Source organism: Oryx dammah, unplaced genomic scaffold (genome assembly GCF_014754425.2).
Source record: "Oryx dammah isolate SB20612 unplaced genomic scaffold, SCBI_Odam_1.1 HiC_scaffold_11, whole genome shotgun sequence".
Lineage (NCBI taxonomy): Eukaryota > Metazoa > Chordata > Mammalia > Artiodactyla > Bovidae > Oryx > Oryx dammah.
The window spans coordinates 21920783-21935438 of record NW_024070195.1 but is presented as its reverse complement, the minus strand read 5'-3'; the positions used below and the strand labels follow the sequence as shown (position 1 = coordinate 21935438).

Here is a 14656-nt window from a genome sequence, read left to right as displayed (position 1 = left end):
AAGAGAGAGAGAGAGAAATAAGAGCTACCAATAACATTTTCTTAGTTTCCTTTAGTTTCTGAGCTGTGTCTGGGTCAACTGACAGGATGCAGAGTAGAAAGTCTTTCCATCGAATCCCTCATTGTCACCTCTCTTCAGATTTTCCTACTTTTATGTGTTCATCCCATGCTGCCAGGAATTGGCTCCAGTTGGCATACATGGAAGGCAATCAATTCCAGGTCTTTCCAAACAGGCAAATACATTGGACAAATAGGCAGCCACAATAAAAGAATCTGAAATCTTCTAAAAACTGAAATTGATTAAAAAAAAAAAAGAAAAGAAAAAGAAATGTAAAAAAAAAAGAAATGTCAGGAGAATAACTTTTCAGGTAGCCGAAATAGCTCAGTTGGGAGAGCGTTAGACTGAAGATCTAAAGGTCCCTGGTTCAATCCCGGGTTTCGGCATTCTAAACTTTTTAGTTGATCCCCAATGGCGAGTTTACTTCGGGTGCATAAATGAATGTTGTAATGGACTGACGATCACAAAATAGCTCTAGATTTTTTCCGTAAATAAATTCACAATGAATTTTTGAAATCTTACTCCAGCCAAAATTTTAGAACTTTAATTTTTAGATTTTAGAACTTTAATTCAACAAGTGTCTGAATAATCTATTGAGCCCCTGACCTCTCAATTCAAACGGAAGTTTCCAAGTTCTGAAACGGACAACAGAGCCATTATTACCATCCTCAGAGGAAAAGTTAGGGATCCTTGACGCTGGCCATCTCCTCATTCAGACCTTGTATTTCAGTCAACTCTCTGACCCAGTAGCCTTATTTTACCTATTAGTTTGTATTCTTATATTGTTTATTATTCATTTTAAAGCTCAGTGTTTCCAAGATTGCCTAGAAGGTACTGTGATCTTTTGAGCTTGCTATAATCGTTGAGCACTTTCTTACATTCTGACACATTGATATTCTAGGTGACAGCAAATTTTTACCGTGGCTTTGGTTCCTTCTAGTGGGGATCTATTCGTATGAAGAAATTAGGATATGAGGCTAGTTATCCTAGTCGTTCCTTAAGTATCGTTGATTCTAGGTTCTTTTTTTCTTCTAGTCACCTTTTGTAGGTTGACAAACGTGAACAGATACTAGAAATGATGCCTTTCTGCCTAACATGAAGTTGCCCTTCTCTTCCTGTAGATGAGAAAGAGAATGAAATAAAGGGGTTTCAGGAAATAATGGAACTGTATGTAAGCAATCTTTGTGCTAATAATTTCAAGGTCTGGAAACCCTAGGCAAATAGATATGACATTAAGTTTTCTTCTCAAAAGCAGAAATAAGGGGGTGTAGCTCAGTGGTAGAGCGCGTGCTTAGCATGCACGAGGCCCCGGGTTCAATCCCCGGCACCTCCAGCAATAAGTGGCTGATTCTGTGGTGGACATCACCTTGTGACGGGCTTGCACCTAAGTTGCAGGATTCCCCTTGGTGTTGATGTATGGGAGCTACCATCTCATTTTGGCAGGAGAAAAAGTGAAATATATCTAATTTAGAATTCAATAAATTAGGTTTAAGTATAAATAATACAATTTTAATAGCTTTTTAAACTAATAATGTCACACTGTAAAGTTAAAAAGCAACCAAATTAAAAATTTTAATATAACAAAATATAGGAAGAACAGCATACTTATAATTTCTCAGATCTTCATGCACTTTTGAGTTGAAGTTGACAAACTATCTCTAATGTATGACATACTGTAACATGGTCCTTCTGCACATGACTATGTATGAAACCAGAATGTCCCCCAAAGTATGCCTCTTTGACATAAAAATTATCTTGAGCTGAAGACAATTAAGGTGCAAAAAAGTTCTCTTTATCCTTCCATGTCTGACCAAAAGCAGGATATAAATCCTCCTTTTACTGGAGAAAAACTCTTACCAGCCCAGACAGTCACTAGTTCAGTTCAATTCAGTTGCTCAGTCATGTCTGACTCTTTGCGACCCCATGGACTGTAGCACACCAAGCCTCCCTGTCCATCACCAGCCCCTAGAGCTTGCTCAAACTCATGTCCATCGAGTCAGTGATCAGCACTAGAGGAATCTGCAAACAAACTTTAGTCCACTAGTTTCCTCCCCAGTATCTAATTCCCCACAGTTTACTGCCCTGAAAAGACAAAAACTGCTTTCTTCGATCCTGTCCTTTATCTATACATTTACTGTTCTTTGTGGAATATACTTCATTAGCTAAGATGTTAAATTTGCACTTTGAGTTACTTTTTGTTTATGTTTCTCCTCAGTGATGCCTGTTGCACACATTAGTAAGCACTGCTTTTCTCTTGTCAACCTGCCTTTATGTTTAAGAGTACCAGCTGAAAACCTAAGGTGAGTAAACTTTTGTTTCTTGTATTCTGTCTCTTCCCATTCTATTCACCCAGCAAGTTGGACAGCACCCCATTAGATCTACACACTATTAAAATGATTCAACTCCTCTGATCATGCACTTGGGAGTGACAGCAGTTACAAGATCCTCTAAAATAGATAAATCCTTACTTTTCATTTCTAGACTTCTTCGTGGAGAACTAATGGAAATCAGTGAGGACGAGTCTTCTGAATTTCTTAGATTATGTGGGAGTAGAATGCATAAAATAAGCACTGGGTTTAGTTTCTAGCACCTTTATTCTTGCCCCTTTCTTTTACTCTCTTAAACTGTATTCGCACAAACTTTTCCCACTTTCCTCTCCATATTCCCTTATTCAGTTTTTCTTCCTCACGTCAAAGTTAACTTTACACCCATTTGCTCCTGACCCCTTTCCACTCTAAGGGTTATCCTCACTGGTATGTCTGTCTTCTCAAGGAACATTTGACTGAAGGAAACAAGAAAGATCTGGCTCATTCAGGATTTCCTGAACTCCAAACAACAAACTTGGAAGAGTCAGTCACATCATCGAGCTTGAGCACCAAATTCCACTGACAGTATTACTGAGGAGCATGAAGGGAAAAGAACGGACCTATTTTTTTTTTTTTTTAAGTATCTCTCAGAAGGCTTTATTCTTTCAGCTGTTCCTGGTTAATTAAATAACTGCAGGCCAGGAAGAAGTCACTACACTGTATATTTAAAAACTTCAGAAATAGTAACATTAAACTTGGTGGACTTTCTCTAAGCAACTAATAGCTTTAAAAGAGAGAGAGAGAGAAATAATATTTTATGAAAGCCGGAAGACTAAGAGTACAGGGGGGTGTAGCTCAGTGGTAGAGCGCGTGCTTCGCATGTACGAGGTCCCTGGTTCAATCCCTGGCACCTCCATCTGTATTTTTGTCAACCTTTCTCATATTTATTCCCTGCGGCCTACCATTTTCCAGGGCCGAGAACCGGCAAAAGGAAGACAAGAGGGAAAGAAAGAAAGAGGGTAGAATAAAGGGGAGTGGGATGGGGTGGTGGTGATGGAAATATCCCTGTTCCTTTAGTTAGTTATCTGAGCAGTCAGCGACCTGGATTTTCATGTGGCTATGAAAGAGAAGGCCCCTGAGATGAGACTAGCACAAGGACTGAAAAAGATCCATTGGTATTGGAGAATAAGGGATCACTGGTATGTATTTCAGACTTTAGACTGAATTTGGACCCTGCAGTTTGTTTTTTCTGCTTCAGGGGTCTTCCTACTTCTCTCAGCTTGCTCCAAAGTTTGCTCCATCACCAGCTCTCAGGAAGGCATTTCCATTCCATCACCAGGGAGCGTCTCAGGAATGGGGCATTTTTCTTCAGTTTTCAAACTCCTCCTTTCCCCTAACTTCAACCTCCTCTGCCTCCAAAACTGCCTAAAAGACCGTAAAAATACCGCGGAAGAAGACAAAGAAGAAAAGTATTGTGAAAGAGGAGGGTAAGGATGCAGCGGATAGAGGGGAATTCAGGTCCTTCCGGAAGGAAAGAGATGACAGAGCGGAAAGAATTCACACACAAGCTGCCAAGAAGTGCAGAGCGACAGTGCATGTCCAGCAACTCTAAGACAGCAAAGCGGTCGGACCCTTGGCAACTGCTTTCCTTATTGAGGCTCTGTTTTGAAAGACAAAAGGAGGAGGGAGGAGGAAAAAGAGTACACAACCTCTTTCGGACAGAATTTTCTCCAGAATGAGGAGCGAGCAGGGGAAATGTGTGGGCTGGGACTCCATATGTGAAAGGAGTCTCATTTAACGTCTTGTGTGAAAGGAATTAGCGCTTTGTAGCCTAGATAGCATCTGTCACCTCAGGCACTGAGGCGCAGAAACACTTTTCGTCTTTTGTGTGACAAGTAACCCAGATGTGAATTTTGAATGAAGTCCGAAAGCAGATAGTAATTTATAATATTAGGAAACTCTGCAAACTCAAAGTCTGGCAGGTTTGGGAAACCCTGACCTGGAGTGTCAAAAACCCGGAGCCTAGGTGGAGTGATCCGAGTTATTGGGACGATCTCAGGCGGGAAGCAGTATAGTGGACAAGAGCGGAAAGGCGACGTTTGAACGGGACAAGGAAGGAGGCGAGTTGGAATCAGCAAAGTAGGGAGAAGAGGGCGTATACCTGGATCTTTAAATATGAGTAGGATTTGGGTAGATGGGTAGGAAGGACCTGTCCAAGCTCCACCTCTCTTCTTTGCATCCTATACCTACAAGAAAGTGTTGAAGTCCGTGTATTTTAGGGAAGTAAACAGAAAACTTCTGTCCCATAAGAAGATCGCACTCGTTTGTACCCAAACTGTTGGCTTTTGCGAGCGTCTTGGGGCGCTTTCCATAGGCGAGCTCTTCAGAGGGAAGTCAAATTGTTTCAAACTTGATGTCTGTTGTGGTGGCAGCAGGTTAGTGAGTGTGGAAGTGGCCTCTGCCGGCTGCTCTTGGCTTGAGTATATGAGGTACGTGTGCAAGACTAATTTTTAACATGGATCACAATTGAAAATATTCCCTTACTGGGCCGTCAGAAAGCCCCAGCCTTCGTGAGCCCGGATAGCTCAGTCGGTAGAGCATCAGACTTTTAATCTGAGGGTCCAGGGTTCAAGTCCCTGTTCGGGCGATGTTACGATTTATTTTTCCTTATGTCGAAAAGATGTTTTCACTCTGCTCTGGGCCATGGTCCTCCCTGAAGATTAAGTCATCAACCCTTAGAGAGTATGCAATCGAATAATCAAGGTTTTGAGACATTCGCTCAAATAAGCCAGAAACAGGACTCCTCCATGGTGGAATGGGTATGGAGAAGAATGAATTCCTTTCTGCTTGCGGATAGTTCGTTGTGTTTTTGGTTTGTGGGTGTTAGATTGAGCCTGGAAAGAGGAGGAGCTTGGGTTTGAACATGATCAAGGTGCCGACAAATAGTACAAAGCTATGGTTTTTCCAGTACTCATGTAGGGATGTGCCAAATTGGACCGTAGAGAAAGCTGAGCACGGAAAAATTGATGCTTTTGAACTGTTGTGCTGGAGAAGACTCTTGAGAGTCTCTTGGACTGCAAGGAGGTCCAGCCAGCCCATCCTAAAGGAAATCAGTCCTGAATATTCATTGAAAGGACTGATGCTGAAGCTGAAGCTCCAATAATCTGGCCACCTGATAAGAAGAACCGACTCACTGGATAAGACCCTGATGCTGGGAAAGACTGAAGGCAAAGGAGAAGGGGCAGCAGAGGATGAGATGGTTAGATAGCATCACAAGCTCAATGGACATGAGTGTGAGTAAACTCTGGAAGATAGTGGAGGACAGGGAAGCCTGGTGTGCTGCAGTCCATGGGGTCACAAAGAGTCAGACACAACTGAGCGATTGAACAAGAAGATGCCTGCAAATTTAAGATTCAGTCTTGTGAAGGTATTGGTAGCCACAGTGAAACCCCTAAGATGGCAACTTTGCAGAAATCTGTGATTAAGGAGGTTTTTCTTATCATGGAAGAGAGTGTGTAGAGTGAGAATGTAAAAGGGCTTATTGTGATTTGAAGATTGGAAACTCTAATGGTATTTCCGGGAAAGTGTGTCTTAAGCCAGAGTGATCATGGACTCCAGATAGTAGTATGTTCCTTGAACTTCCTTAGAAATCCCAGGGAATGCTTAGAAATCCAGGTCAGGTGATTGCTTTCTCCTTTTTGCTGGCCTCTGACTGTATGAGAGTTTTGTTCTTCTTCACAGAAATCCCATGAAGTAGATTTTGAACTTGGAAGGATTCCATTTGTCTGAAACAGTTTGTCTCTTAGTTGGTCCAAAAGATTCATCAGATCTCTAGAATGTAAAATAGGAAACAGAAAAATGACCGGTCTCAATGAGGGAGAAAAATAGGTGGGATGGGGAAATGGGGCTGCTTTTAACTTGTCTCTGTGTCTTGGTGTATAGTACAACTAAGATCATGTCCAGTGTCTTTGGTAAATCATTACTCTGCATTGTGACAGAAGAAAACAATGCCAAGTGGGGTCTTGTATATTTCTGATATCAGCAAAAGTGTGGTAAATTGGGAAGCACTGCCCAATATAATGTGAATCATGCATGCCAACCACATATATAATTTTTAAATTTTCTAGAAGTTACATTGAAAAAAATAAAAAGAAACAAGTGAAATTAATAATGCATTTAATTTAATCCAATATATCTAAAATACAACTGTTACAGGAAGGGGGACCTGCTTCCAGGGTCCAAGAGTGGGCTCTCATTCACACTTGGAAATGTCAGAGGAGGCACATTGTGCTGACAAAGAAGTTTATTGCAGAAGGGGGGCCTGAGGAGAGAGCAGCAAGGTAAGGAAACCCAGGAGAACTGATCTGCCACATGGCTGTAGTCTCAGGTTTTATGGTAATGGGGTTAGTTTCTGTGTTATCTCTAGACAGTCATCCTGCTTGGCCCGTAATCTCAGGGTGCTCCCTGGTGGCATGCACATTACTCAACCAAGACGGATCCCAGGGAGGACTCTGGAAGGTTGGTCATCTTCTCCAGCCTTTGGCCGCTTCTGAATTCTCCCAGTTAGTTTTCAGTGGCAGCACCATGTTCCTTATCTAGAACTCCTGTTGCCTGCGACAACTCAAGCATGCAGGCCTGGCCAAGGCAGGTGGTTTTGGTCAACAGTTCCCTCACTGTAGTGGGAATTCCTAATAATGTACTTTCATAGCCTTGAGAAATTCCACAGAAATAGCACCTGGAAAAACAGCACATATTAAGAAACTGTGTTAATGATTATCTTTCATGTTTTTCTTAAGAATGATCTCCTTGTTACAAACCCCAAGGCCAGACTCAGAAGGGAGTATGACTGGGCTCATGAAAGCATGGAACACCGGGTCAGCGGCAGGCAAGAACACTGCCTACACACTTGCTGATTGTTCCTGAGGCCAGCCCAGAAGGGAATGGCCTGGGGTAAAAAACGAGGAGATCTGGACTATGTCAGTGTAGTGTCTTGGGAAAGTTAAGATCAAAAAAAGTCTTGTAGTCTGCAATTAGAAATACAAGCTGGACTCAGAGTGGACTCTGCACCTCAGTCCAATAGAGGCTGCAGGTCCCCTGACCTATTGCACCAGATTTCATGGCTCTTTTCATTCTCGACGCTCAGTCTGCGACGTTTAGGGCAACACTTGACTTTATCATGTCAATAAATAGTTCACATATAGCCAACAAGGTTGTACTGTATAGCTCATGGAATTCTGCCCAGTGTTATGTGGCAACCTGGGTGGGAGGGGAGTTTGGGGGAGAATGGATATATGTACATATATGGCTGAGTCCCTCACTGTTAACCTGAAACGATCACAACATTGTTAATCAGCTGTATACCAATACAAAATAAAAAGCTATTTAAAAAAGAATGAAAGAAAAAAATAATCCACATAAACATAGTACCTAAGTACTTTACATTCTTTTTTTCATACTAATTCTTTGAAATCTGGTGTGCCTCTTAAATGTATAGCACATAAATTGGACTGGTCATATTTCCAGTACTCAAGAATCACATGAGCTAGTGGTTACCATATTGGACAACAGAGTTATAAGAACTAATGTATTTGAATAAACAGAAGAAAATATATAAATGTGCAAAATTCTTACAAATTAAAGCAGTTCTGTAACTCACACTCAAAATCTATATGCAAAATTTCACTCATATTTATGAGGTATGCCAACTAAAAATTGCCACTTTGCCATTTGCCTCTCCAAGGATTTAAGTCATTAGCCACTGCAGCTGCTGACCTTCAACACACCATTAAAGGAATTCAGAGTGGAGATCAGGAATGAGGCGCTCTGTGCTCCAGGAAAAAAATGGCAGAACAGGCCTTCAAACAGATATTTTCAGGAGATTTTATGACCCCAAGTCCTTACATTTTCTTATATCTAGAAAAGCACTAAAATCATTAATGGTGACATCTGCTCCTCCTGACTACCAGCAAACCTCTGCCAAAAAGTGTGCTTGATTGCATGTACCCCCTTTCACTAAAATAATATAAAATACTGATCTTCCCCGAGACCTGTTCAGAGCAGTTCCTCAGGGCTATCTGAGATACCACTCCCTGGCTATAGTCCTCATTTTGCCCCCAATAAAACTTAACTCAAACTCTCACATTGTGCTTTTTTTTTTCCTTCTGTTGACAGATGTTGACTGAAATAAAAATGCACAATGTGGGAGCTGTAAGTTTCAGTTTTATTTGGGGATTTATTAAGGACTAAAGTCTGGGAGAGGCTATGTGCAAATACTGGTAAATTGCCACTATGCAAGATTACCTGAATTCTTTCTGATAAAGTGCTAATATATGATATCCTTCTACAATTCTTAGACAGAGGAGCCTGGTGGGCTACAGTCCACGGGGTCACAAAGAGTTGGACATGACTCAGTGTTAGTTCAGTGTTAGTTCACCATCCTTTGACTTTCCTATGCCTAAAGACTAATATATGGTTTGTGTGTGTGTGAATGACAATGATTTTCTTCTACCCAAATTATTCACTCATAAAAATACATGAGTTAAGACTTAGAAGTCAAAATTCCACTGGATATTTATTTCTTCCAGGGTATTCCTTCCAGGGTATTTCCCCCATTATTCTTGTATGCAAAAAGCCATATTTAAATTTTTCTAAGTCAGTGGTCACATTTCCACAAGACTCTGAATCCCTCAATTTTCAAGAAACTACTTTGGAAGTCACTGGGGAGAGAGATCCTTCTGTTCACAAGAAAATTAACTTCAGAAGGTTGGTATATACTTTTAAAAAGCTATTCAAGTGTGTGCATGCTTTGAAGACAGAGTACATCATAGTAAAAAGATAAAATATATATTTGAAAAGAGATTCAGATATACATATTTTCAACAAAAGACTTTATCATAAACAAGGTAAAATTTACATCTGAAAGGAAACTCAGATACACATTTGAAAAGAACAAGAGTCACTATAACTTTCAGGGTCAAAAAAAAAGCAAGGAGGGGAGTAAAACAAAGAATTTGTAGTTAGGCTTTAGATTCTCCTAATTGGTATAATGCTATTTTCATTATGAGGAACTCTGTTCTTATCAGGAGTTCTATGTTAGATTTATCTGTTAACAATTATCTGTTAGATTTATTTGTTAGATAAATTGTACAGTTCAAATATTATGAGTAAATACTCTATTTCTGACTGCTAGATCTGTAAACACTGAGCACAGTGGGTTATAATCTCCCACTATGAGTAAAGATGGCAAATATGAGTAGTTACCTGGACAAAAAAATTTTGATTTAATATCCCACAACTTACAGCAGGGTGAATTCTAAACAGTGTTTGAAATTTATTAATACAAAATGTAGAAGTACTTCAAAACCACAAGTAAAATTTTTAATAACTTTGGAGTGGGGAAGGTTATTCCAATAATGAATTAAAAATCCAAAATTATTTAAAGGAACATTTGACAAACTTGATTTCAAAAGAGCTTCTGAAAGAGTGGTAAGAGTATAGGTAAATTTTCTTTAATATATTTATGCTTTGCTTACTTTCAAAATTTTCTGCAATATGCATTATTTGGATAATAATAGAGTAAAACAAAACAAAGCAAAGCCTCCTCTATAACAAGGAAAAGTCCACAAGCAAAGTCAATGACAAATTTCAGACTGGGAAAATAGAATTGCTATTCATATAACAAAAGGGATAATTTCCCTGTTTCACTAAATATAGGCTTGATTATGATGTTAAAGAAAACATCCACAAAATCTCAATGGTTTAAACAATAAGGGCTTATTTTAGCACTTTGTATATTTTCCCTCATTGATTGGCTGATGGCTCACCAATATTTTTCATCTGGGATTTAGGATGATAAAGTAGTGTAAGGTAGGGGAAAAACATCTTTTTCTTCTACCCGTCTTAGGTTCTTAGGTTGCAGATGAGCGCTCCTAACTGACCAGGTTCATTCTTTCGCGGAGTAGCCTGCGGAACGAGAAGCTGGCCAGTAGATAAAGGAAAGGGGGAAACAGGGAATTCGGGCTTCTTAAATCTAAGATTTTTCATGAAGCCACAGTTCACAGATAACCACTCAGATTTCAGGAGAGTTAGAAGGTCTCTGTGGAGAGAGCCGTTGCCTATGGCGACAAAGACTGGGGCAAGATTTTGACAGTTTCAACAATCTGGACATTTTTTGTTTGTGGTTTGGTTGTCGTTTGTCTTTTTTCCTCCAAGCGAGAGCAAGTAGAAAGACGCAGCTCCAAAGAGTCATTTGACCATTCAACCATTCAGCTACAAAGAAAAGGGCGGCGGAGTGGGAGGGTGGGGGCCGGGGATCCCATTTTTCTGAGCCTTTGGCTTGTAGACCATGCTTCAACGTTCTGAAAAAAACCTCCCAGTGATTTCCACATGGGGTTCGATTTGGCCAACGCGAGAGAAAGCACTTGTGCTGAAGCTACTGAATGAAATTGGGCTTTGCTCTCAGTAACGATATGAGTTGCATGTTGTCACTGCATCTCCGAAGGGGATTGCTTGGATAGAATCCGAAAGCGGCTTTAAGTGTAATTCATCCTCAATGATGGTTACTATCTGGTTGGAAATAAAAAGCCCAAATTGTACAAAACGCATTGACCTTTTAAAAGCACAGGAATCCTACCCGGCAGCAGGTTTTCACTAGGGGATGTAGCTCAGTGGTAGAGCGCATGCTTCGCATGTATGAGGCCCCGGGTTCGATCCCCGGCATCTCCATGCTATCCTACTTTTGTTGTTGCTGTCTAATTTAAACTTTGGCCTTGCATTGTTAAATCAAAATATTTTAGCTCTTTCTCATTTGGGGGACATTATCTTGCCCTTTAAATATAGCAGTTTTCCATATATGTGTTTATTGGTCTTCCGTTTGGTTAACTACCATCACGATTTTCTCTGCTTCCTGGAAACCTCCTTGGGATGTTTTGTTAGGCAGCAAGCAGTACAAAGCCAGAGACAATTCAGAAGTAAGTTCATCCTATAAATGCCAGGAAGAGGGAAAACAGCTGCATTTCAAAGAATTATTTATCTCAATTAAAGGAGGTTCTATGCATTCCAACTTTGCATTGGAAAATAATTAAAATATCTCAGTAATTTTTTTTTTTAAGGAGAGGAAAAGCTAGCATGTGTTTTAGTAGTGGTGTAGTAGTTGTACATCGGTATTCAAGGATCCACCCTAGGACCGTAAGAGAAATTTCTTCATTTCTCACTTCATCTTTGGCTTTACTCAAGATTTCTGTGGAGAAGAGCTAGTCACAGTCCAAAGCAGGAGGTCTGGGAATGTGGTAAAGGTTAGGAATAGCCTGTGGAAATAGAAGGCAGAGTTAATTCAGTTCAGTTCAGTCGCTCAGTCGTGTCCGACTCTTCGTGACCCCATGAATCGCAGCACGCCAGGCCTCCCTGTCCATCACCATCTCCCGGAGTTCACTCAGACTCACGTCCATCGAGTCAGTGATGCCATCCAGCCATCTCATCCTCTGTTGTCCCCTTCTCCTCCTGCCCCCAATCCCTCCCAGCATCAAGGTCTTTTCCAATGAGTCAACTCTTCGCATGAGGTGGTCAAAGTACTGGAGTTTCAGCTTTAGCATCATTCCTTCCAAAGAAATCGGCACCCTTAATAGCGCAACTGTTCTCTGTTCTAACAACCAGCTCCTAATTATAGTCGCAAGCCAAAACTTACCTCATTAACATATCAGAAACACTTTTGCTCCTCTCACCTTAGAAAAGTCTAACGATTTTAAGAACTCTTTGCCATCAGTAGGGATGAAGACCAAATATATATTTCTTATTGTAAATCACAATATTAATAATGTATACCCAGATTTTACATTGATGCATTACGTGGCAGTAAATTTTTATTTAAAATTTTTGAGGAACCACAAAAACATTTTTTTTTAAATTCTCCTTTCTTAGCTTATCAGTTAATTCCTTAACTTTTTTTAGTGGTTGCTCTAGAGTTTGTAGTATACACTTGCAATTAATCCAAGGTCACCTTCCAATAACACTATACTTCTTCACAGGTAGTGTAACTACCTTGTAATAGGGAAAATATCCAAAATTCCCTCCCTCCTAGCCATTGTATCACTGCTATCATTTATTTTAGTTACATGTAAACATACATAAGTATGTGTACAATATAGCCATAATCTCATAATCAAACACATTGTTGCTATTGTAATTTTGAACAAACTTACCTGTCAGATCAATTAAACTAAGAAAAATAAAAGTTTTTATTTACCTTCCCTTATTCCTTCTTTGATATTCTTTCTTTCCTTATGAAGATTTGAGTTTCTATTATTTGTCTTGTCTCTAAAGAACTTTTTTAACACTTCTTAAAAGACTGGTATACAGGGAACAGATTCCCTCCATTTTCGTTTGAGAAGTTTTTATTTCTCCTTCATTTTTAAAAATTTTCAGGGCACAGAGTTCTAGGTTGTGGCTTTCTTCTTTAAATATTTCACTGTAATCTATTCTTGTTTGCATAGTTTCTTAATAGAAGTCACATGTAAGTCACTAGACTTGGTTCCTCTATAGATTTTTTTTTTCCCTCTGACCTCTTCCAGGATTATTTTCTTTATATTTGATCTTCTGTAGTTTGAGAATGATATGCTTATATGTAGATTTTGTTGTTGTTGTTGTTGTTTCTTTTTTCATTCATCTTTCTGGTGCTTTCTGAACTTCCCAGATCTGTGGTTTACTGTCTGACATTAATTTGGGGGAAATTCTCAGTCATTGTTTCGAATATTCTATTTCTTTCTTTCTTTTCCTTATGGTATTCCCATTACACATGTTATATATTTTTTTTGCACAAGTCCTAGAGCCCTTGGATATTCTGTTCCCCCACCCCCATCCCCCACCCGTCTTTGTTCTGTTTTTCAGTTTTGGAGGTTTCTACCCATATATTCTCAAGTTTCAGAGTCTTTCCTTAGTTATGTCTATTGTACTAAGCTCATCAAAGGCATTCTTCCTTTCCATTACTATGTATTCTAATCTTGAGCATTTCTTCTGTTTTTGGTATTTTTAGGATTTTCATCTTTCTGTTTACATTGCCTATCTGTTCCTGCATACTAGCTACTTTATTCGTTAGATCCATTATCATTTTAATCATAGTTTTTTTTTAATTCCTGCCATGTCTGTTTTTTTTTATTGCTCTTTCTCTTCAAATTATTATTTGCCTTCTGATATGCTTTGTAATTTTTTCTGGATAGCCCAACGTGGTGTACTTGATAAAAGGATAAACAGGAATTTAGTAATGCGGTGGTGAGGTGCTGGGGGAGAAGCTTTCTATAGACCTACGATTAGGTCTCAGTCTTTTATTGACCCTTTGTCTCTGGCTGATGAACTTCAAGATTGTTTCTCAGTTTTGTCTCCTCTCACTCTTAGGTGGGACAGGATAGCTACAGGATGCTGGAGTGGGTTTTTCCTTCTCTCATGTGAAAGTCTAGAGACAGTTGGAATTGAGTATTTCCCTTCTTCTAGGTAAATTAGGCTCTGACAAAACCCCAGTTGGTTAAGGTCTGGTTAAATGGGTTCTTTAGAAATCGGGCCTTGTTAAGAACAATAGCACTGGTATATTTCAATGTGGCTCCTCTTCTTCCCCCTCTGCTGGAAGAATGAAGGAATTACGTGCGCTCCCCACTGCCCACCGCCCCCCCACCCCCACCCCACCCCACCCCCGATTTTTAGATGTTTAATGTGAGAATCTGGTCAAAGTCCTAGGGGTAAATCACACAAAAATGTGGAGACCCCACCTCTACCCTGCCCAGGCCGTGACTCAGTGTCCCTGAAGTTTTTAGTGATCAGAGTTGCCTACTTGGGTCCTCAAGCAAATCATCAACAGTTCAGGTATTGGTTCTTCCTGTGGTTTCCACTTGTGAGTCACTGCTCAGGTAAGTCGTGACTCCCTTTATTCACCTGTATATCTCTCCAATCTTGGGGGAAGCCAGTTGCCCTGTGTCCTCACCTCTCTTATAAATTCTAGGAGAGGTGTTGATTTTTCACTCTGTTCAGATTTTCCTTCTTGACAGAATGAAGTGGTGACTTTCAAGCATCTTATATATGGAACCAGAAACTGGAAGTCTGTTTGCTCTTTTTTAAGACATTTTTGCCTCTGTGCTTATTAGTAAAATGGCCCTATAATTATCCCTTCTTATATTTTCTCCACTGGGTGTTGATATAGATATTATGCTAACCTAAAATAATTTATAGTTTTCCCATTTGGGGGGGCATATTTTATACAACACAGAGGTTATTGTTTCCTTTAGGATTTCATAGAACATGCCAGTAAATTT

The 14656-nt window shown here is 39.8% G+C and overlaps 5 non-coding genes across 5 annotated transcripts; all 5 read left to right on the top strand.

The window, feature by feature from the left end:
• Window positions 1-370: 370 nt before the first annotated feature.
• On the top strand, window positions 371-443 carry TRNAF-GAA. The gene has a single exon. It is a non-coding gene; the product is annotated as a tRNA-Phe (tRNA).
• An 875-nt stretch (window positions 444-1318) lies between these two features.
• Window positions 1319-1390, top strand: TRNAA-AGC. The gene has a single exon. It is a non-coding gene; the product is annotated as a tRNA-Ala (tRNA).
• A 1817-nt stretch (window positions 1391-3207) lies between these two features.
• Window positions 3208-3279, top strand: TRNAA-CGC. The gene has a single exon. It is a non-coding gene; the product is annotated as a tRNA-Ala (tRNA).
• Window positions 3280-4937: 1658 nt separating this feature from the next.
• Window positions 4938-5010, top strand: TRNAK-UUU. The gene has a single exon. It is a non-coding gene; the product is annotated as a tRNA-Lys (tRNA).
• A 6005-nt stretch (window positions 5011-11015) lies between these two features.
• TRNAA-CGC lies at window positions 11016-11087 on the top strand. The gene has a single exon. It is a non-coding gene; the product is annotated as a tRNA-Ala (tRNA).
• Window positions 11088-14656: the final 3569 nt, after the last annotated feature.